The sequence below is a fragment of the Acomys minous genome (assembly GCF_964271855.1).
Source record: "Acomys minous genome assembly, chromosome: 12".
Taxonomy (NCBI): domain Eukaryota; kingdom Metazoa; phylum Chordata; class Mammalia; order Rodentia; family Muridae; genus Acomys; species Acomys minous.
In genome coordinates, this window is record NC_140493.1 from 33508572 (window position 1) to 33530913 (window position 22342).

At 42.8% G+C, this 22342-nt stretch overlaps 1 long non-coding RNA gene and 1 pseudogene across 2 annotated transcripts in view; both read right to left on the minus strand.

Annotated features, from left to right (window-relative positions):
• LOC311578416 overlaps positions 1–7490 on the minus strand; it is a 36754-nt gene extending 29264 nt beyond the window's left edge. Inside the window, exons 1-2 of the long non-coding RNA XR_014772864.1 lie at positions 7397–7490; positions 7129–7212 (exon numbers count right to left, since the gene is read on the minus strand). This is a non-coding gene — a long non-coding RNA (uncharacterized lncRNA). The remainder of the gene's footprint in view (positions 1–7128; positions 7213–7396) is intronic.
• Positions 7491–21208: 13718 nt separating this feature from the next.
• LOC311578741 (eukaryotic translation initiation factor 3 subunit K-like) lies at positions 21209–22004 on the minus strand (annotated as a pseudogene). The gene has a single exon. The product of its transcript is annotated as a eukaryotic translation initiation factor 3 subunit K-like (transcript).
• Positions 22005–22342: the final 338 nt, after the last annotated feature.

Below are 22342 nucleotides of genomic sequence, written 5' to 3' on the forward strand. Positions count from 1 at the left end.
TGGTCATGCATTGAACACCAGATCCTCAGTAAACATAGCTAGGAAACTTAGTCTCATGCATGGCCCCAGCCGAACATCAGTAATGCCTCAATCCAGAGTAGGTGTACGCTCTATCTGGAGACTTCCATCCAGCACATAACTCTGTATCTCTTTCCCCCTCTCCGTACATACAAATGTTGAGTGTCTTAAGATGCAACGGTTTTCTGGAGCTGGACCAGCCGGTCCTCTTTCCTCTGAAAGTTCTCCAGGGCTCAAGGTTCCAAACGTGCTGCCCTCTGCCAAAGGACCTCAGCACCCTACACACATAGGATGGCTTTCACATTTGATGTCCAAATTACACAACCGGCGCTATAGATGTTTGCTTCACCTTTTATTTCTTCCTTCCCCCTCCCCCCAGATTTTATTTTCTTTATTCATGCACGCTGAACCAATTGATACCTTTAGTCCCGATTCCTCTGATCCCATTGTCATTCAAATGCCTGCCAGTCACTTTCTGGCCCTTTACCAAAGGGGCATTCTTGCATGGGTTGTTCAGAGAGTAAATTTACAAGGTGTTTTAATGTAACTAGTTTTAAGAGATGGCAAGTAATCCCTCTAAGTATTTAAACAGCAGTGGACTGCTCCTTCCCGGTACGTGCCGACACATTCACACATTTGTTACACCACAGGGCTGGCTTCCTTGTGATAGCTGAGTCAAAACTGCAAGTTGGGGGTTTTGTTATTAAGTCACCACCCTAGCATAGCGATGGATGCAAACTCGATGGGATCCAGGCTTGTCAGAAACCATGTGTCCAAGAGACATGATGAATGTTCCGTGAGACAAGAGTGACCGTCCCTTCTACTTGGCACTTTTTTGGTTGAGTGGCTTGTCCCTCAGAGCTTTCTAGGCCTTTGGATCATGGCACTTTGCATCTCACTGCTGTTCCCTTTTCTCCCCAGAACCCAGGCATGCTATTCTGTTATAGTCTCAATTTAGAAGTTGTGAGGTCCGACAGTATGGCTGTCCAAACAAAACCTGGACAGGGACAACACCAACAGACAGGCTAACATGGACAGGAAAATTTTCATGGGGACCCGCCCATCGTCAAAGAACTACAGCAACTAAGGAATGTGGAAAGAATTTTTCTTCCTCAAGGATAAGGCTCCTCATTGGTTATCCAATACCAAATGGTCTGCCATGAAATCACATACATGTGAGTGACACTAAACACACTGAGAAGGTTATATTTATGTACTTTTGTATGCATGTTGGGGGGGGATAAATATCAATAATAAAAAAAGAAAGATGCCATGAATTGAAAAAGGCAAGAAGAGGCTGTGAGAGGAATTGGATGGATGAAAAATGAACATAGAGGAAAGAAATAATATAAATATAGTTTCATTTCAAAAAGTATTTAATTAAAAATGTATATATATATATATATATTATATATATATACATATGTATACACATAGACACAGTTGTTCTCAGCTTAATCAGAAAAAAAATTTTTTTGCAGTGGGCAGTAGCCAATGGAGATGCAGAACTGGTCAGAGTGCTGGCAACCAGAGGCCACATGCTCAGCCTTAAATGGGCCTCTTTATCAATTTCTACCACCAAGGCTCAGGGAACATCACAGAAGAGACAAGAAAGTAAGAGTAGAAGGGTATGGTGGAAAGCTCCGAAACGTTGTCCTTTGGACATGATGTGGCTAAGGCAATCATGGACTTACAGCATCTGCAGTTACCTACACAAAACAAAGCCTCTAACATACATGAAGCAGGTGATCTCCAGGCCCCACTGAGGAGCTGCCAGAAGCTGATAGTCACTGAGGTAAGGAGAACCACTCTGCTTGAGGGTGTGGCCATTGGTAGCAGTATACCATGCCCCAGTGGATGGCTCACACCTACGCAAGAATATATGCACATCACTAGTTGGGTTTTCCAAAAATCAGTAAATAAAAATAAAATTGGGAGGGGGCATATTGAGGGAAATACGGGGGCAAATAGGATTGTATATCATTGTGTATATATATATATATATATATATATATATATATATATATATATATATATGTGTGTGTGTGTGTGTGTGTGTGTGTGTGTGTTTAAAACTCTCAAGAATAAAATACTAAGGAATTCCCAAAATTTGTGGACAAACTAGAAATGATCATAATGAGTGAGTAAACCCAGAAGCAAAAAGAGTCAAATGGTATATGCTCACTTATATCTGCACACTAGCCCAAGGGGCATATTCCATGAAAGTCTTCACTTACCAGGAAAGTGGGACAGAGGGGAGGACATCCCATTGGGACTCTAGATGAGAGAAGCATGGGAGAGAATGGTAAAGTAGAAGGATCCAGAGGGTCCTAGAAACCTTCAAGAAGAACATTATGATAGGCAGATTTGGGCCCAGGGGTCTTGCTCAAACTATGGCACCAGCCAAGGACAATACGTGCAGTAAACTTCAAACCCCTACCCAGATCTAGCCAATGGACAGGACATTCTCCACAGTTGAGTGGAGAGTGGGGTCTGACTTTCACACGAACTCTGGTGCCCCATATTTGACCACATCCCCTGGATGGGGAGACCTGGTGGCACTCAGAGGAAGGATAGCAGGCTACCAAGAAGAGACTTGATACCCTATGAGCATATACAGGGGGAGGAAGTCCCCCTCAGTCACAGTCATAGGGGAGGGGAGTAAGGGGAAAATGGAAGGGAGGGAGGAATGGGAGGATACAAGGGATGGGACAACCATTGAGATGTAATATGAATAAATTAATAAAATGAATAAAATACTAAATTCATTTACCATAAATTTGGACATATTAACAACAATACTGTGAAACATGAAAAGCAGACTTCTAAGCAGACACACAATATGGAGCCCTATCTGAAAACAGAGTGCATGGTGTACCTGCCTGCCTTGGAGCACCTGTGACCGCAACACAGACAAGCTTGCTCATGACGTCCCAGGACATTCACACAGGACCAGGTACTCTTTCTGGGTGGCACATCTTTGGAGACAATTTCTCCTTCTTACTCAACTCTTCTTTCTAAACTTTCTATAGTGAAGCCTGCCACTAGCGACGGGAGTATGTCCAACATAATTTATCTTCTTCACCACTCCCCTCAGAAGGGGAAGAAACAGAGAGTGCATCTGTGTTGATTGCCAAGTGTCCCAGAGACAATGACGTCTCATTCTAGGATGATGACCCTGCTAGCTGCCCACACCATTGGTCAAGATTGTAGGCAAAGTTTAGCAATTAACAGGGACAGAGTAAAGAGCACATGGGTGTGGGAGCGACGGGAGACTTTTGGAGATTGACATGGAGGCAAGCCAAAAGACAGTAGGAGTTGGGTGTGGTAGCACAAACCTGTCACCCCAGCTCTCAGACCACTGTGGTAGAATAGCAATTTCAAGCCTAAACACACAGAAAACCTGTCTCAAAGCAACAAACTACAACAAAAAGAAAAGGCAACTGGAAATAAAGAGGTGGTGAGAGGGGTGATTTGATGAGCTGCATTTTAATTTATTGAAACCCAAAATATGTTCCATTGTGAAGCCCAGATTATAACTTCAAATTAAATATAGCCCCACAGCTCAAGGCAAAGGAAAAATTGTGCCATTAATGATCCTCCACCAACTTCAAAAGCAGGACCGGGCCACAAGGCGGAGAGGCAAAGAGGCTACGGACGGTGCTGCAAGCTGTGCATTGACTGTGCTTAGCAGAGCAAAATAAATCCTGAAACTGGTAGGTTGCTGTCCACACCCTTGGCCTGAGACACCAAAGAACCAAGGGACTTGCAAGCCTGTAGATGTTCCCTTTAGCTGAACTCCTGAGTGCAAGAACTGGTCCTAAACACGGGGGCAGGGGGGGTGGCGGGGGGCGGTCCGGCTGCCTATAAGGAAACGAAGCTGGCTCAGAGCTCATCTCCCTCTCTCTCTTGGTTGAGGAACATATTTCAAAATGCCACTTTATTAACATCTAAACAGAAACACCTCCCCGACATGGATGAGGGAACATGGGATAAACACAGTGTCCCCACCTATTGTTGGGCACCGTCTAAATCCTCCTCTGACGGATTGTAAAAGGCAGTTATGGAGGAAACGGTTGGCGACTGCTGAATTCAGAACGAGCAGCGAGCAGCGAGGCATTCCGATGAACAGGGCTGATGGATTAAAACGCACCGAGGAAAGACATCTCACACCATGCCCGAATAGGCCATGCCGGGAACGAGAGGAAATTCGGCCTGCAGTTTCCAATCAAGGGGGAGCTGGCAGAAAGACAGAGTCTGAAGCTTCCGCAGATTTACACTTTATCTGCTAATTAGCATTAACATGCGTGGTAGAGGTGCCTCACCAGCTTGTGGCACAATTTAAAAAAAAAAAAAAAAAAGGAATGTGTTACCATCACAGAATGTGTAATTACTTTAAGCACGAGCTGAAAATTGCAGGGTTCTTCACTGCAGAATTTGTATATATTTATTGTTAGAGATAAACTTGTTGAAGTATATCTAATCTAATTTTATGTTATAATTCCTGTTTAAGATAATTTTAGTGTCAGCAAGCCAAGAACTGAAGTAAATACTGCCGTAAATTGTAATACATTAAAATACCAGAGCAAGGCATCCACTCAGCCGTGATGCGACTCACTCCTGCATTGTTTAAGGGCACAAGAAAAGAGAAAAGTCTCAGATTACATCAAAACTCACACAGATCCTGTTTGTTCTCCTCTCCAGTGTCAGGTCATTGGGCTGAGGGCACTGCCGGCACTGCCCTCCTCCCTCAGGTCCTTGAAAACGGGCAGTGCTTTCAAAAGAATGGTAGACTTCCTTTTTCCCTTTTTGGTAGAATTTATTATTTTTGTAAAAATCTCTTCAAAGTGGTGTCTCTTCCCACAAGGCAAATGCATTAGGACAGATTATTTGGCTTTCAGTCGTAACTGAGCTTAGTATTTGTTTTAACTTTAAGTTAAGACCTAGGTTAAATTTCCCCCTTAAATTGTTAAGCAAGACAATTTAGAGCTTTGAAAAGAAAGCTATGTACTGCGCTTTTCAGTAAGGCAATATGAAGGCACAGGCTACCAAATCATGCAAAAGCAATTTCATATGTGGGGCGGGGGGCAGTAGTTACAGGAAGAGAGCCCTGCTTGCTTGGGTATGGGCAGTTGGGATGTTCATTTTTAAAGCAACATTCGGCCAAGCTTGAAAAACTCAGGAAGATGTGGAGATAAGCGCTGCCTCTGGGAAGAGAAGGCTGGATCTGTGGCTATTTCTGTCCCAGAGCTGACAATCTTGCTGCCTTGTGCGCCCTCATTTCTCCAAAGAGGGGGTAGGTGTTGGGAATATGTACATAACAGAGTCCTACAGTTCACAAGGTTAATACTTTATTCACACAGTTTGTGTTTCTAAGATGTGATAAGCTTTCACAGCTGGGTCCTAACTATTCTCTTGAGAAGGGCACTGAAATTAAGCATCCTGTGGGGTATGTGGTACTGTAATTCTTCCCGATAGGCTCCTAAGATTGTAATATCTGTACAGTCACCTCCCTGTTGGATGATAAGTGGGGGAGGAGAGGAAAGCTAGTAACTTAGGCCATCTCTAAGCACTGATTCAGGAGTTGCCCCCACAGCCTGTTCCCAGTGCTTTGAAATAATTGCTTTCAGTAGGTGAAAAGTTCTGATATATTGGCATTATTTTTGCCTGGAGAAGCAACCGCGCTCAGCACAAATCAAAATTTATTTTTACTTTTTATGGTTCCTTTTTAACTTGGGAACATTATATTTTCTATTCGGTGATTCCTTATAATACAAGCCAAGTACATGAAAGACAGGGCCTGAATGCCTTCATAACCTGGATCCCCTGAGGTGATGAGAGAGGAGTGGACAGTATCAGTCTTCCTCCCCCTCCCCCCCCCCCCCCCAGAGCCCAGGGATGCCAGGCAGTAGCAACAGCAGCAGCAATACATGCAGTTCACTCTGGATGCTAGAGCACTGCAGGGGCGTAAGCCTTGTTGCTGAAAACAAGGACTAGGCAGGGATCTACCACACACTGTGTCTGGTGCTCTCTGTGGTCCAGACAGATTGAGAAAGGGAGGACTTTTTTGCCAGCCTCATTCCTTACCGGATGCACAAGGCTATGACGCACACTTGAATTAACTGTCCTTATTTGACTGCTGAAAGCATTCACCTCACGGAGCCAGTAATTCCCCCCTCCAGCAACAGCCAGCCATTCTCCTGCTGGATCTGGAGAGCAGTGTGTATAATCCTACTGATTAAACGTTGCAAGTGACAATGGAAAGCCGCACAATTACCCATATGGGTAAAAATCAATCAGCAGCTTGAACGGGGATTAGAATATGTTCACCAGATAGGGACATAGATGCTAGAGACTTTTCAATAGCTATCTCCTGTCTAGGCCCATTGGAACTGCTATGACAGAATACTGTAGCCCAGGGTGGTTTATAAATAAGAAACATTTATTATTCACAGTCCTGGAACCTGGTCAGTCCAAGCTTAAAACCACAGCAACTGAATGCCTGATAAAGACTTGCTGCCTAGCTCGCTGTGTCCTGTGTTCTGTCAGATTCAGGAAGGGTGAAATGGCTTTCATAAGGGCACGAACCAACCAGGGACCCATCTTCAGAGGCTCTCCATCCTTGAACCATGACTTAAGGGCTATTTAATAACTTAAAGTCGGGGAAGGAAGCAAAAAGCTTCTGAGTGTAAGACCCACAGAGAAAACTTATATCTGAAACACGACATTCCATATTACAAGGGCTTGTCAGAGTTCATCTGAAGTAGTGTGAACTGCTGGCCCCACCTGGAGTTTGCCCCCACCAAAAATCTTAAACTTCTGCTTTGTACCGTGCACAGGCCGGAAGGCCGACACTAACGCTGCTCTTAACCAAGCCAATAGCACACCACGAAGGCAACAAGACTAACTGGGCCGCTATGACCCTGTAGACCGTACAGCGACTACTCCACAGGCCACCTGCGTTCAAGCTTCACACGGATGTTCCTTCCTCACATTCAAGGCAATTACCATACATGCTTTTTGGATACTATTAATTATGATGCCTTTATTATTCTACTTGATTCGTATGTAAAGTTTTACTGTCAGTGTAGCTATAAAAAGTAGGCTCACCTGTTCTGAAGGGTCAAAATTGAAGCTCAGCGTCTTGTCTGTGAGGGAATGGAGGATGCACCAGCTCAGCGTTGAGGACAGAGTCTTATAAAAGAGCAAGATTCAAAAATGTAGAGAGAATGGTTACAAGCCTACTGGAATTACCAGCGGCTTGTACTGCCTTCCCTGCCATCTCCTCACACCCCGCCCCTGCCCTCCCTACACACACACACACACACACACACACACACACACACACACACACACACACACACACACTTGAACCCACCTGTTAATCCTGAGATTGCCAGGAAAACCAACTCCACCATTTATGGCCAAATTTAAAGCAAGCATTTACTAAATATTAAATACTAGCCAAGAGAAGACAAACCCATGAGGCTTTGTTAGTTCCCAAGAACTACAATTCCCAGCATTCCAGGAAGTTACTTGGTGCCTGGGCTTGTGGAGCCTGCAGGTTACTTTGGGGAATTACAATGGCTGTATGAACTTTACCGTGAACTCAATTAGGAAGTTCCAGCTGCCTAGCCACACAGAAGAGCTATGCCATCCTGTAAAGAAACAAAAACAGGGACAACCCACAGCCCCACAGGAAGGCAGGCAAGGAAGAAAATACACTGGTGATGCCCTCTTCTCTTCTCCTGCCCCCATTGGCCATACTCAACGAGAGGTCAAAGGGCAAGGAATTTTGTTGATGCCTCCCAGAAAACAGGGCAGGCTGAAGAGCAAGGAGAATCAGCTGGAGGGTCTTTCCAGCACAAGTCACTTAACTTCTGTGAAGAAATGCTTTATGGAAACCAGGCATCCCACGGGCTCCCATACAACCATAAATCCCTCCAGTAAAACAAATTTGTTACCACTTTTCACTTCTTATGGATTTTCACAGGGGTCCTTGGAGGCCAACAATTACCATTAACGGTGGTTGTCACCAATGTCTTAGAAACACACATTCCTGGAGTGCACATGTCCAAACATGTTAAGTGGTCTTTTAACTATCCTTTACCCATAACTACATTTACAGGCTCTTAATTATGTCCAAGTTGTTTACACTATCCTACATGATGGGCCCTTGTTAACCACACAATAAAAAGAAGTTCCTTATCTTTATGATTTCAGACAGAGTTCATTATATCATCCATATAGATGTATTAATGGGACTTGATTTTTAATTTTACTTCTTGCATTTTGTGTACATATTTGGAGGGAGGCTGCAAGTGCATATGTGTTCATGGGGGGGGGGGAGTAAGACAAAATTCTGCTCTGAGTCTTTGTTCTATCACTCTATACACCTGACTTTTTGAGACTGGGTCTCTCAGTGCACCTGGGCGCACTGAGTCAGCTACACTGACAGGCCAAGAAGCCCCAGTGGTCCTCCTATCTCCACCTCTCCAGTGCTAGAATAACAGGGATGATCAACTGTATCTGGCTTTTTATATGGATGCTGAGGATTGGACTTAGGACCTCATGCTTACATGGCAAACACTTTGCCAACTGAGCTATCCCCCACCATCTTTTAAATATTCTTATCACAGCATCTTCCTCTTGCTCTGTTTTTAAGTTAAAACTCCATACATTACAGTGATGTTTGATGCATCCTTCACTCTCGTGCATGCTTCCTTCCCTTGGTAACTGAGGTTCAACCTATCATAGATTGTTGTTTCCATTCCAAATTGCTGCTCAGTGGCTTTAGTGGGAAGATGCCTCTCCTGCAGTGACTTGCTTAATGTGTCTTTGGGAGCAGGATACTGATTCGATTCTATCTACAACTTTGCTCTACTATAGCTACTGTTGTTTGTATGAGGTACCTTCCTTTAGACACTCCTAAGTCCACTCTTTGGCCTACAGCATCTGATGAGTTACTATTCTTATGAAAAAAAAAATCTCTAATTTCCTCATCAGTAATCCTCTTTTGTTGTTGGGTTTCTTTTTTTTCTGTAAAAGAGGTAGCTTAAATTACAAAAATATACTTTTCTTCTATGGTGTCTGAGAAGGTTTCTTTCATTTTAGATTTAAATGGATGAGTCTGAAAAAAAAAACTATTTTTTACTTTCTCCAAGAACACATTTGGTGCCAAAACTGCTAGTGTTATCACACAGGTGTGATGAGAAAATGTGAAAGTGTCAGCTTTAGACCAGCACAGCCCTGGACAGCACACCTCGCTCTTTGCTATACTCATTATCTTTGGCAACGTCTTTTAACCTCTCCACCTGTTTTTTGCTAATACAAATAGGGTAAGAATTCCTACTTGGCATTAGCTTTGTGAGTTTGTGAAACGGGATTCTATAGGCAAAATACCTAGGGTGTAATACTTGACTAAGAACCCTGCCCATCTCCTCATTCCTAACTCTACCTCCCCATCACACCCCTGGTGTCTTTGGTAGACCTTTGCTCTGGGCTAGATCCAAGAACTCTGCATTTCTTGCCTCTTTTCTCTATGTGTTCCTGAAGCCTTTTCATCTTTTATCCTCACATGCCTATCAGAAGATGTAGTAATGTGCATGTTTAAATCTAGCTGGAATAAGATAACAGGGAGTGATAAAGATTGTGGGAAACTAGACAACGTTTATCTACAAACGCCGCAAGCACAATACATATACATACAATTTATTTGCCAAGTAAAATACAGCAGTAAGTTGAAGTTGGATATGGGTAGCCATTTTGCAAAGTTGCCTTCCAACAGATCCACAGGCAGTCACGGTTCCCAAGTCTTAGATACTATTGTGCTCTGGTGCCTGAATCGGAGTTGTAATTATGAGCAATTTGCTATAAAATCTTTCCTGAAAGCATCTACCCATGGTATGTAAGAAACAACTTTGCAGATGTGTGCATGCAATAATCAAGATTTATGTGTTTACTTTTCTCTATCAAAGAAGCTGTAGACATTGCCAAAGATTGTCCCAGATATACTTAACTATATTTTAGAAAGTTGATAAAGAAAGCTAAGCGTGTTCCCAGAAGCTGATACTTGCCAGGCAGTTCTACAGTAACTCAGAGGGTACATCTATGGGCCATCAATGTTCCCTGATTCTCGGTGTACAAGTAAGGTGCATAAATAATTGCCAACAGTCCTATGAGCTTGTTAAGTCACTTCATGTTCTGTTTCAGTAACTTATACATAAGACAGGAGTTTTTAGCAAGGCAGGAGAGCTCATGTCTATAAACCCAGCATTTAAAAAGTTAAGGCAAAATGATTACCATAAGATAACTCACATAGTGAGTTCCAGGTGAGCCTAAGCTACAGTGTGAGACCTTGATTCAAAAAGATAGAGAAAGGTGAAAAGATAGATAGATGATAGATTAGATAAATAGATAGATAAGATGGAAATTCTAATTAATTTACATTACTCTGTCAGATCAGTAACTTCACACTAATTCCTTCGCCTCCTCCTCCTCCTCCTCCTCCTCCTCCTCCTCCTCCTCCTCCTCCTCCTCTGCCTTCTTCAGCAGTGTATCATGCCACCTAGGCTGACTCTTGTTTCCACACCCTGAGCACTAGGATTTCAAGTGTGCACCACCACATCAGGTCTCACGCATTGTTCTTGAACAGGCCTCATGACTGAGCCAGGGAGGAACAACCTTTATCAGATCCCATGTAGAACAAAGGTGGCAGATCTACCAGCAAAGCACATACAAGGGCTACCTTAAGCAAGTTACCTGTGCGCATGATCCTGAATGTGACCTTTTAAATAGATAAGACCACAGCTAACAGTAATGTAGGGGCAGAATTCTGCTTCCTCAAATTGTATGTGTTGAAGCACTTTAGAATGTGGTTGTATTTGAAGACAGGATGCTAGTGGCATTAAGGTACTGTGTAATTTAAACATACGTTACTTTTCTAGTATTGGGGATTGGGGTTAGGGTTAATGTTAAATGTCAACTTGACAGAACCTGACTCTTCTGGGAAACAGGCCTCTTGACATGCCTGTGGAGGGTTATCATGATTTCATTCACTGGGGTGGAGAGACTTACCTGCTGCAGGTGGCACCATTTCCTAGCTAGGATTCTGGCTGGTGTAATTGGGGAAAGGGAGCTGAGCAGCCCCAGGCATCCATCCCTCTGGGTTTCCTGGTGTGGGTGTAATGGGACCAGCTGCTTCAAGCACCTTCCACTTTCACTCTCCATAAACTGTGAACTGAAATAAGCCCTTTCTTTCTGAAGTTGCTCTCGTCAGTGTTTTGTCATAGCAATGTGAAGAGGACTGAACCTGGGTCCTGGAGCACGTGAGGGCATGGGCTCTACCACTGAGCTGCATTTCTGGCAAGACTTTAATCTAATATGACTGGTGTCCTTACCTAAAGAGGGTATTTTGGCAACTGACACATAAAGAGGGGGACCCAAAAAGATAGTGACCTAGAAGCCCAAGGACAGGGTCTCAGAATCAATCAGCTCTTCTGGCACCATGACCTCAGACTTCAGCCTCCAGAATTATAAGAAAATGATTTTTTACTGTTTATCTTGAGGACTGTGGTAGTTTGGCATCCCTACTAAACTAATAAAATAGAAATATCCCTAACTCATTAATCATTTGCCATGTTCTAGCACTGAGGTGACCACACAGCTTTTGAGACTAGATTCTTTTTCTTCCACTTTTTTTTCCATGTAAGTATCAGTATCTGTACAGAATAACTGAAAGAAATTAACAATCTTTTAGCATTAAAAGTCATAGAGACTTATGAGGTGATAATCCAGTCGGTATGATTGTCATGTAGTTTCGCACAGTAAGAACAGTCGACGTGGGCTTCTCTTGCCTCTTTTCTTCTCTCCTGGAAGGATGCTCTGTAGCCATCCAGCAGGGAACAGACAGTCACAGATTAAAGGCCAGCACCAAGGCAAAGCCCTTGCGGATGAATTGCTGAGATGAAAGAAAGGCCAAGGACCTGGAGAAAGGAGTAAAAGAGATGAGAATAAGGGGTTAGGTTAGAGGTTGGGTGCTGATCCCAGAAGATGACCATGTGGGTCAACATACGGTTGAGAAAAGAGAGCCAGTACCACCACTGTAAGGAGCCAGAGATGTACTCAATAGAGCAGGGCAGTGAGGACACTCTTGAAAGTCCACCTCCTGTGTAGAATACCAAAAACTGTGACAAATACCAAAGGATCGAACTCATTCAACCAATGCACCGGAGTAAGCTTTAATTTTATAAGTCTTTGCTTGCAAGTATGTGCAACTGTATGCATGCCTGGCATCTGCAGAGGCCGCTGGATCCCCTAGTTATAAACGCTAGTTGTGAGCTACCATGTGGGTGCCGGGAACTGAAAGTTGGTTCTCTGCAAGAACACCAAGTACTCTTCACCACTGAGCCATTTCTCCAGCCCTTATGGCAAACTTTCACGTGTTCTCAGTGGGCAAACAGTCACCTGATGTGGGCAAGAATTCTGTGAGTGCTTCCTTTGGGTTTCAAAAACTTAATGCTGGGATTTCACACACACACACACACACACACACACACACACACACACACACACACAGTCATTCAATACTCAAAACTACACTACCAAGTAGGCAATGCCAGCATTGCTGTGTTGTTTCGATTTGGAACCAAAGCCCAATCAGGGTGCCTGATCAAAACATTTTTTACTGAGCAGGTGCTTTGCATGGTATCTGGCAATGGCAATTATTTGATAATTATTTCTGAATATAGCCAAAAGAATCATTACAGGAACACTCCAAGTTCAATATCAACAAGGTCTGGGGCAAATGAATTTGGAATGTGGTGACTGAAAATGGGGTGGATTCTTGCCCAAGGATTGGGCGCACCCTGGAGCGTAGTGAATTCATGTTAGGCTCTCATGCAGCATCTATCATCACTAAGCCAGAGCCAGGCTCTTATGCGTGTGCCATGTGGAATCGAATGTGGGTCTTACACCTGTGCTGTTTGCTTTTTTTTTTTCAGACAAATATGCAAACTGATAACAAGACCATCTGTTTCTTCATCCTCCAATATAAAAGATGACTACACATGCAGAGAACTAATCATTCTGCTCTTTTTAACTGCTTGTCTGATTGCATAAACATCTTTGTATAGTGGCACTTTAATAAGTTGCTTTAGAGTTTTTCTACTCCTCAGGCTTTGTTTATATATTCTTAACTTCCTAAGAATGAAAAAGTACCAAGCAAATTTCTTCAATTGCTACATCAACAACAACAAAACTGCTCTCTTTAGAACTGGAATCAAAATTTCTACCCCGCGCTGCTTTATGGAATGCAAGGGGTTTAAGATTCGAAAGTCTTGAATGCAACTAGAAATAAGAGACGGGGAAAATATCTGACAAAGCCGTGAGACCTTGTGAGAGAAATTCTTGTTCTCACCTCTTTGGGTTTTGCTCTGACAATGGCTGACTTTGTTGGGGACTGTTTCTCTCTACCCAAAATTTCTCAAGTCCGAAAAAGAATGGTGGCTCTCCGGTCTCTTTGACCTTCCTCTTTCCTAGCCAATGGCGTCATAAGAAATTCTCATTCTCATTCATTATCAGGACTGCTACATCTTATCAAAGATATCTTAAGAAGCCAAAATTAAAGAAAAGTAGTAGAAAAGTTTGGACCCCCAGATGCCAATTTGAAGTAAATCTACCCAATCATCTGCAGATCATCTGTAGCATTTTTTTAGAAGATAAATTCAGATTTATTTATTCACCCTGGGTTTGGTATATTGATTAGCTACATTGATTGGCCTTTTTTAAACCCTAACTAAAACAATTATATTTATTTATTTTATTTTTTAACATATACATTTATTTTATTGCACATGAATAAAACAAACTACATAGAGCAGGGAGAACCATGAGACAGTCGTGAATTATATAAATGTCACATTCATAGGGATTTGGCTATTTGTATTTGTCAAACTTGAAGTAAGCATCTTTCTTGTCTTGTTGGATCTAAATTTCTGAATGAAATTCAATACCTATCATATCTCATCTCTCCTCATCTGCATTTGTTTCCCAACACCCACCCTCTTTGTCAAGGAAATGCAGAAAGGAAAAGAGTTCTGGACTTGTTTCCAGTCCAGCCAAGCTGTGCTTTGGAGAGCAGGGTTAATATATAATAAAATAAGTGTGTGTGTGTGTGTGTGTGTGTGTGTGTGTGTGTGTGTGTGTGTGTGTGTGTGTTTCTACTTGGAAAGATTCCCAATTTAAAATATTTCACTAAGAAGTATCCACTGTAAATAGTCTGAGGACCATGGCCCACAGAGACAGACAGTGTGCTGACAGTTACTCTTAGAACTAAGGATCCAGTAAAAAAAAAAGAAACTGATGGAGTTAGACTAGATGAAAATCCAAGTAAGTTGAAGCCAGAAGACCTGATGCCACAATCATGTGCTGTGTGCTGTTTGCTTTGTTGCTACACATTTTCACCTTTTGTAGATCATTGTGTTGAGTGCACAAGCTCTGCAAACAGACAATGTTTACATGGCTCTTATTTAAAATTTGGTAAAGTCCTTAATTTTTCAGTCCTTAATTTGTTTCTGAGAAGTAGGACAATTAGATGAGCATGATGATGCATGCCTATAATCACAACACTTTTGAAATGAAAGCAGAAGGATCAGGTGTTTGTAGCCAGCCTTCACTACATAGTGAGTTCGGGGCCAGCCTGGGCTACACAAGATCCTATCTCAAAGAGGAGAAGGTACATATTAAATTGGGATTAATAATACCTATGCCATCTGGATTCTTGCAAAGACTCAATGAAATCGTACACAAAACCACTCTACTTGTCGCTTTACAATATGGCACTTAACACATTGTCATGTACTGAGCTCTTAGTAAACTATGATTATTACAAATTCTGTTTAATCTTTTCTTCAAATACTACAAACCCAATGATCTAAGCAAGGGACATCCCCAAAATCTCAGTTGTTCCTTGCTCCTTTAATGACGATAAGGACTTCTCTGCTTCCATGTATACTATCTGTTTAATACCTGCTCATTGCTTCCACTTCATTTGCCACACAACTGAAGTACACAGGTCTTGAGACTTGAATCGCATAAAGGTTATAAATGCCTTAAGGTTATATAGTCAGTGGTAGAGCCCAGGCTCTACCTGGATTTGATCCCAGGCAGTCTGGTCCAGAGCCTTGTGTCTACCTGCTACCCATGCGTGTTTCAGCCTTATCACTACTGACATTGCGAGCCTGCCCGGTCTTTGCTGTAGTGACACCCCCAAGCTTTGCAGGATACGGAGCTGCATTCATGCCCTGTGCTCACTACACATCAGTCACACCTCCTTCTCTGGTGGGCCCATCAAAAATGTCTCTATGTTTTGCCAAATATCTCCTGGGAGCAAAGTCTCCCCTAGTTGAAAACCACACCAGTTCATCAACCTTTGCCCTTCTAAAGATTGTTTTTCCTTAACAATTATTTAAATAACGTGAGTTTTCTCATTTTATTTATGGCAAAATTAAGACACAACCGTAGCTTTGATGTCAAAGGTCCTTTAAAAAGCTATGACCAAACTCTATCCAGGCCACATGGGTAAAGATTTCTGAAGCAAATGGAGGGTGGACAGGTCTTTTGGAAGTCTCTGGCGAATTCTAGTATGTGGCCAGTAGTAAGAGCTAAAGCTCCAGCTTTTCCTTTGGGAGACAATTGATAGGCGCGTTCACTCACTGAGTAAAATCCAGTCTAGTTCTCTAACTGCAGCACACACAGCATTTACTGTTCCTTACCTTTCCCCTCTTCTTGAATCTCCACATGCGTGTGCCCCCACTTTATATCCACTTCCGGCACATGACTTAACCGTCTCCTTTCTCCCCTCATGCCCTCTTGAGTATGCACTTCTTTCTTTTCTCGCTATGGTCCTTCGAAACTGTTCTTTCCTCGTTTTATCCTTGCTCCTCACACAACCATCACCATTTTTCATTTGTGTCCAGCTAAAGCCAACTGACACAACAACAGCCTTTTTGGAAAACAGACTTGATCCACACACACTGACCCTCATCTTGCATACCACCCAGAAAAGTGCCGGCGTCATCCCTATTCACAGAACATTGTCATCATTAACACTCTGGCGCTCCCTTGTTTCCACCACTGACAGCAGCAGGTGAATCTCCCAGCAGGCTCTATTTGTGTCCTTTGCTTCTTCGTTCCAGCTTCTGCCTGAGCCTGGTGCCACAGGAAGAACATAATGAATTCTTACGACATGAGTGCATAGGCAACCTGTTCCCTTTCCTTGTTGTCATCTTTTTTCCACCCTCCCACGGGTCTATGTGGTGGTCCTCTTTCTTCATCACCTTCTTCTTGCACATTTCGTCTGTGCCAAGCCTCCTTCCTCACCCTGGGCCATCTGCGCACTGGAGAGTGGTAGCTGAACTGTTTCCACTCCCAAGCACTCAGGAACAAATCCAGGCAGCTGTGGCTGGAACTCATGCCTCTCTTTGAATTCTCAATGAAGCTACTATCAGCAAGCTTCAAACTGTGGTGAGCCTTTCCAGGCTCAGATCCGCTTCCGTCTGCACCACAATTCTAGGCTTGCGCATTATAACCCCTTGATGACACTGGAGTGACCAAGTTCTCTGTGTGTCCCATAATGGAAGGCAATCTGATTTGTTCATAGTAATGAGGCAGCAACATTATCCAAAATGCATCAAACAGAAGTGGTAATCGCTCAGTGGGTGGGTAAAGTGCTTGCTCTGCAAGCATGGAGGCCTGAGTTCAAATCCGTAAAGCTATGGTAAAAGCTGGCTGTGGGGCATGTACTTGCATACTAGTGATGGGTACAGGGAAACAAGTGGATCCCATCTAACTGAAACTCAAGCTCATATGGGTCAAGTGAGAGACATTGCCTCAACAAAAATGAAGGTGTAGAGTTATAGAGAAAACTCTGAACATCAACCACACATACACACATGGGTCTACGCACATTCATGCATACATACAATGGCTCAGACAGGTACACACACACATACACACACACACACACACACACACACACACACACACACACACACACACACACGCTTGAAATTTGGGTGAATACTCAACCTGCTTTTTTCTCTCGTAATTTCTTAGAGCAAAGTGCAGCACACAGAGCACCTAAAGAAAGAAAACTCACCCATATGTAAAGAAACACTTCCTCACAAACTCAGAAAGCGGTGGAAGATATCCAAGATGGCAGCGCTGAACACACACCTTGTTTGATCAGAAGGGCAGCAGTGACTACACACTGACCTAAGGACCAAACTGAGAACTACAAAACACCAGTGCTGGTGATCCCCAGAGACCACAAGCTCAGAGAGCACTGAGGCGGGATGCAGGCTCAGTCACGTCAGAATGATGGACAGGCAAGAGCCCCCCTGGCTCCTTCTGCTCTAGCTGTATCTCTGCATACATCACTGTAAGTCTGGGAAATAACTGACACTGAAGTCAGGCCCTGAGGTTGTCCATCCCTGCACTCTTGCTTAGAGAGTAAGTGCTCACAAACAGAAGTTTCTAGAATAGTCCTCCTTCAATCCAATCTTCCACAAACGTTTATGTATATGTGTTTATATACATAAATGTGTGTCTTTTATTCCACAAAGAATAAAAAAAAATAAGTGGTTTCTCTCGGGTGGAAAAATAACTTCCTTCAGAGTTACCGAAGTACCATGCCATTTGCAACTTGTGCTACTTAAGAGCTGTCTTAGAAAGACGTCAAAACAAAACCACCACTTATCACCAAAAGTGGAGTCACACTAGTTAAAGTTTTGGCATGGCAGACAATTCCTGTCATGCTTGTTTTGTTAAGATCCACTGGAATACAGAAGAGGTTTTTGTCAGAAACGTTGATGAAGGTGACTCATGGCGAGTTTTAAATAGGGAAACATTCACAAGAAAGGAAGAGAGGCAAAGATTAAACAGAGAGTAAAATCCTCCAAGATTATTTTTCCTGTTTAAATGGAAACTATCCCTCGGAGATTAGATAAATAGACGCTTCAGTAAAATCAACAAAGAAATGAGGGCTTGGGCAAATGACAGCTTCTCCACTTTGTAGAGAAGTCACAAGCGCTGCTCCATCAGATAACGCCAGCCTCCTACACAGCCTTCTTGAAGTTAATAAACCAAAGCCTGCTGGGCATTCCCAACTGTAAACATTTGCAAGTCAGGTGACCATTTCCAACACTGCTCTATTTTTTCTTAGGGCTCTTTACTCTCTGAGCCACGCTGGAATGGGTCATCCTACACACCCCCTTGCCTTTTAACCTCTTAACTCTCACCTTTTGTATAGATTTGTTCAACAACGAACACTAACTCACGTAGGAACTCTGCTCTTACAGTATATGAAACGTGCTACCACTTGCCAGAATGAAGTTCGGTTGTTACACATACATTTATAGATAGACACATATGTGTGTCTATATTCAGACGAATAGACTTCTATGCAGAGAGACTCTGCATATGAAAATGAGACCTTTATTTGCTTGTGTAATGTGTCAAAATATTAAAATTAGAAAATTCAGCCAAGCACTTCAGATTTTGCCAGAAAAATATCTTTTAAACTCCATGCAAAGTTGTTCCACTTTCTTAAGAATGGCAAGAGTACCATGAGCCAATCTCAGCTTACAAACAATCTATTTAGTGCTTAGGACTGGGCTTAAAATGGAAGAAAACTCACTCTGCAGAAGAAGAAAAAGCAGAAGTTAATCAGTCTAACTTGAAAGCATACCATAGTAGGCTTTGCTCAAAGACTCAGGAAAGAGCTGGGTATTGTACACATGTAATCCCAGCCCCTGAGAGAGAAAGACAGAAAGACTGTGAGTTTTATACCATACTGGGCTACACAGCAATACTTTCTTTATACACACACACGTATATATGTACGGAGATTTTATATATATATATATACATCTTTATAGCACCAACCTTATTAGAAGTAATTAATGTCAAGCTATTACTCTGAGACAAGGCAATAGAACAACTGTATAAGTCTCAACACACTGATCCGTCTTCCATATCACCCCCACATTCTTCATGAAAATCTCTCTTGTCCCTGTTATTCACCTTTTTTCCACACTGTCACCACACACCTTCACCTGGCCTCTGATATTTTTCCCGTCAGAGCAGGAATAAGCTGCTCATGGGTGTGTTACCCTAACAAGACTATAAATCTCTGGAGATAAAATCTGAGTCATTATCAGTCTTACTTTAAGAGCTAAATAAATAGCTAGTGCATTAAACTAATAATGCAAAAAGAAAAAAGAAAAAGAAAATGGAATATCACTGCTTCTACATTTTCAGACAATGTAACACACTCCTGTCAATCACTGCAGTTCTGTGACTCTGAGAGGTGAGCTGAGATTTGGAACAGCATTTGGGCTTTTATAGAGGGACTTGGAGTGATGACTCAGTGCTAAAGAGCATGTACTGTTCTTGCAGAAGACCAGAGTTTGGCTCCTAGTGCCCACATTGTGTATTCTCTTGTAATTCCCAATCCAGGGCAATCCAAAACCCTCTTCTGGCCACCTTAGGCACTGCATTCACAAGTACAGACAGACAGATGCAAGCACATACATACACATAATTAAAATTAAAGAGTAATTGAAACTGCCTTGGAATTTAATGGAAATTCCTTCTAATATTGCCATAACTTAGACCCCTATCCCTAAGTGAATGATACACATCATCAAAAACTGTTTATAGATCCATTAAAAAAAACTTTTTGTGGGTTTGTGGGGGTCAGGGTGTATGTGTTTCAGGGTTCTTTTGTTTGTTTGTTTGTCTTTTTGTTTTTGGTTTTAGTTGTTTTAAAGAAAGAAAGCGAAAAAGAGCATAAAGCTAAATAGCTAGAGGTATATGGAGATTGTAGGAGGAATCGGGGCAAGGGAAAAACATGATCAAAACACATGCATGGAAATAATTTTTCTATACAGAAAGAAAAAACAATTATGGGCTAAAAGAGACAGACTTACCTGTTTTCATCAATTCATCCATTAAACCATTCATCTCCGTGCTTAGTCGTGAGTCTGTTTCTTTGTTCCTTCATTTACATTTATAATAACCAGGCATGCAGAATCGGGTTATACTAATCCCCAGTTAATCACCCATTGGCTTCTTTGTTTCATGTGTGTCTCTATTCTACCTTAGTCTGTTTTATTTCATCTCTGGCTTATTCTTGTAAGGCGGTGGCACACGCTTATCTCACTATCCAGCTAGCTACGGATCAAATCGCTGACAATAGTGTCTCTGTGTTTTCTATTCGCTTCCTCTCTCCCATCTAAGGATAACATGATCTAAAGTCAGCTGCCCTTCCACTTCCGATTTGGTTTTATCCTGTATGTGTGCAGATCTAAGCAGTATCCTTGTTCATACCTCTTCAAAAAGCAGCTATATGCATGGCTTGATGTCTACAAATAGGTACGTATTTTGTCTTATGCTATGCGGTCAGGCTTGGTCAAGGTACATGAGACCCTGGTAGAAGATGCGAGCTTAAGGAACACAGAGCTACTCTTGACATTGTCTGGTCTTCATGTCTCTATATCACAGCCCAGAAGCATGAAAACAAAAAAACAAAAAAAAAAACAGAACATTTTCCTATAGCCCTTTTTTTCTACCACTTACTGATCATCTATGTAGATGATAAATTGTTAATGAGGTCTAAAGCTCACTTGATGGTTGCTATTGGAACGCAAGTTGAACGATTTCAGTTCCTTTGCATATGGCCCAAAGTGGTGCATCATTTAATCAGTACCATTTTGAGCCTTGTTCCATTTTCTATATTGTTGCCCTAGAGATGTTTCTGGGTATGCAAACTTTGATGAGCCAATGTCAAAGACTGAAGCTTTGCATTAGCACATTCTTTGTTCCTATAACAAAATACCTCTGGTGAAATGTTTGTAAGGAAATTGGCTTTATTTTGTTGTTGTTGTTGTTGTTGTTGTTGTTGCTGTTGTTGTTGTTATTGTTGCTGTTAGCCTGCATTTCTGCAGACTCAAGAGCATAGCACCAGCATCTGCTGAGCTCTTACAAGGAACATCCACATACATCCCAGCATGGTAGACGGCATTGTGATAAGAACACGCGCAGATGGGGAGGTCACATGATATGGCAAAAGAGGGAGATGTGGGGGGTTGAGCTTGTTTTTCTGTAACAATACCTCTTGAAATACTAATTCTTTTTTTTTTTTTTTTTTTTTTGAGTGAACACAGCTTTATTAAATGCACACACAGTTACGGGGAGGAGACCATGATGCTGGACACACTGTCAAAGTCGATCTTCTCCACGATGTTCTTGGGCTTAATGCTCTCCTCCTGGCTGCAGATGAAGATCTGCCCGGACTCGTCGGCGCTCCAGCGGTACTTGCTCATCCATGCCTTCAGCTGGCTGTCAGTCAGATCTCCAAGTACCTCCGCCAGCAGCCAGCGGTCGATGCGCTGGTACATGATGCCCACCACGTGGCAGATAAATTTTCGGACAGAGTCTTCAAAGCCAGTTATGCCTTCCGGCAGGTCCGTGTTTTCATCCAGGGCTTGCCAGAAGGCTTGGAAGTGGTAGGTCTCCATCAGGTCACCAAGGTACAGGATCTGTCTGATGGGCCGTTCTTCTTGGTGTGCCTGGTCAATCATGCACTTGCACAGAGTGAAGTCGGTGTGGGGCAGGTTGGTGAGGGCCTTCAGCAGGATCTGGGTTGTGACTGTGGTCTAAAAGAAGGCTGGGTTGAACTGGTACCGTTTCAGGACGGCTAGGTTGGCCTCCAGGTCATAGGCATTTTCCTTGGCCTGCGTCTCCACATACCGCTCCAGGGTAGCCAAGTTTTCTGGATTATACCTATCGAACCCTTCAGCAACTTGCCCACGTTCGCTCTCATCTGCTCAAACATCGCCATGATCACTGCCGTCTTCCGCACCCCACGGCAGGAGTCGAACACCAGCCTCCGTGTGCACTTCTCCAGGGCCGGAAGGAAAAGAAAAGGAAAAAACTAATTCTGTAAGAGTCATGTTAACCCCTTCTCGGTATGACACCCCACAACCTAATCGCATGGCAGAAGGTCCTACCTTTTAAAAATCCCACCATCTCAGCATCACCAATAAGGGACAGGTTTGTATATAACCAACATTAAAAGGACAAACCACACCCAGGTCATAGGGAAAACAAATTCAATACCAATACAGAAGTGTTTCAGATGACACCAGCAAATGCTGGGGGTAGGAAGGATGGTGCACTTGTGCATGGTGATGTTGTATTACTCAGTTTTCTTGGAAGCCCAGTCCCAACCAGGCTCCAGTGTCTTCCCTGGTAGCCGCAA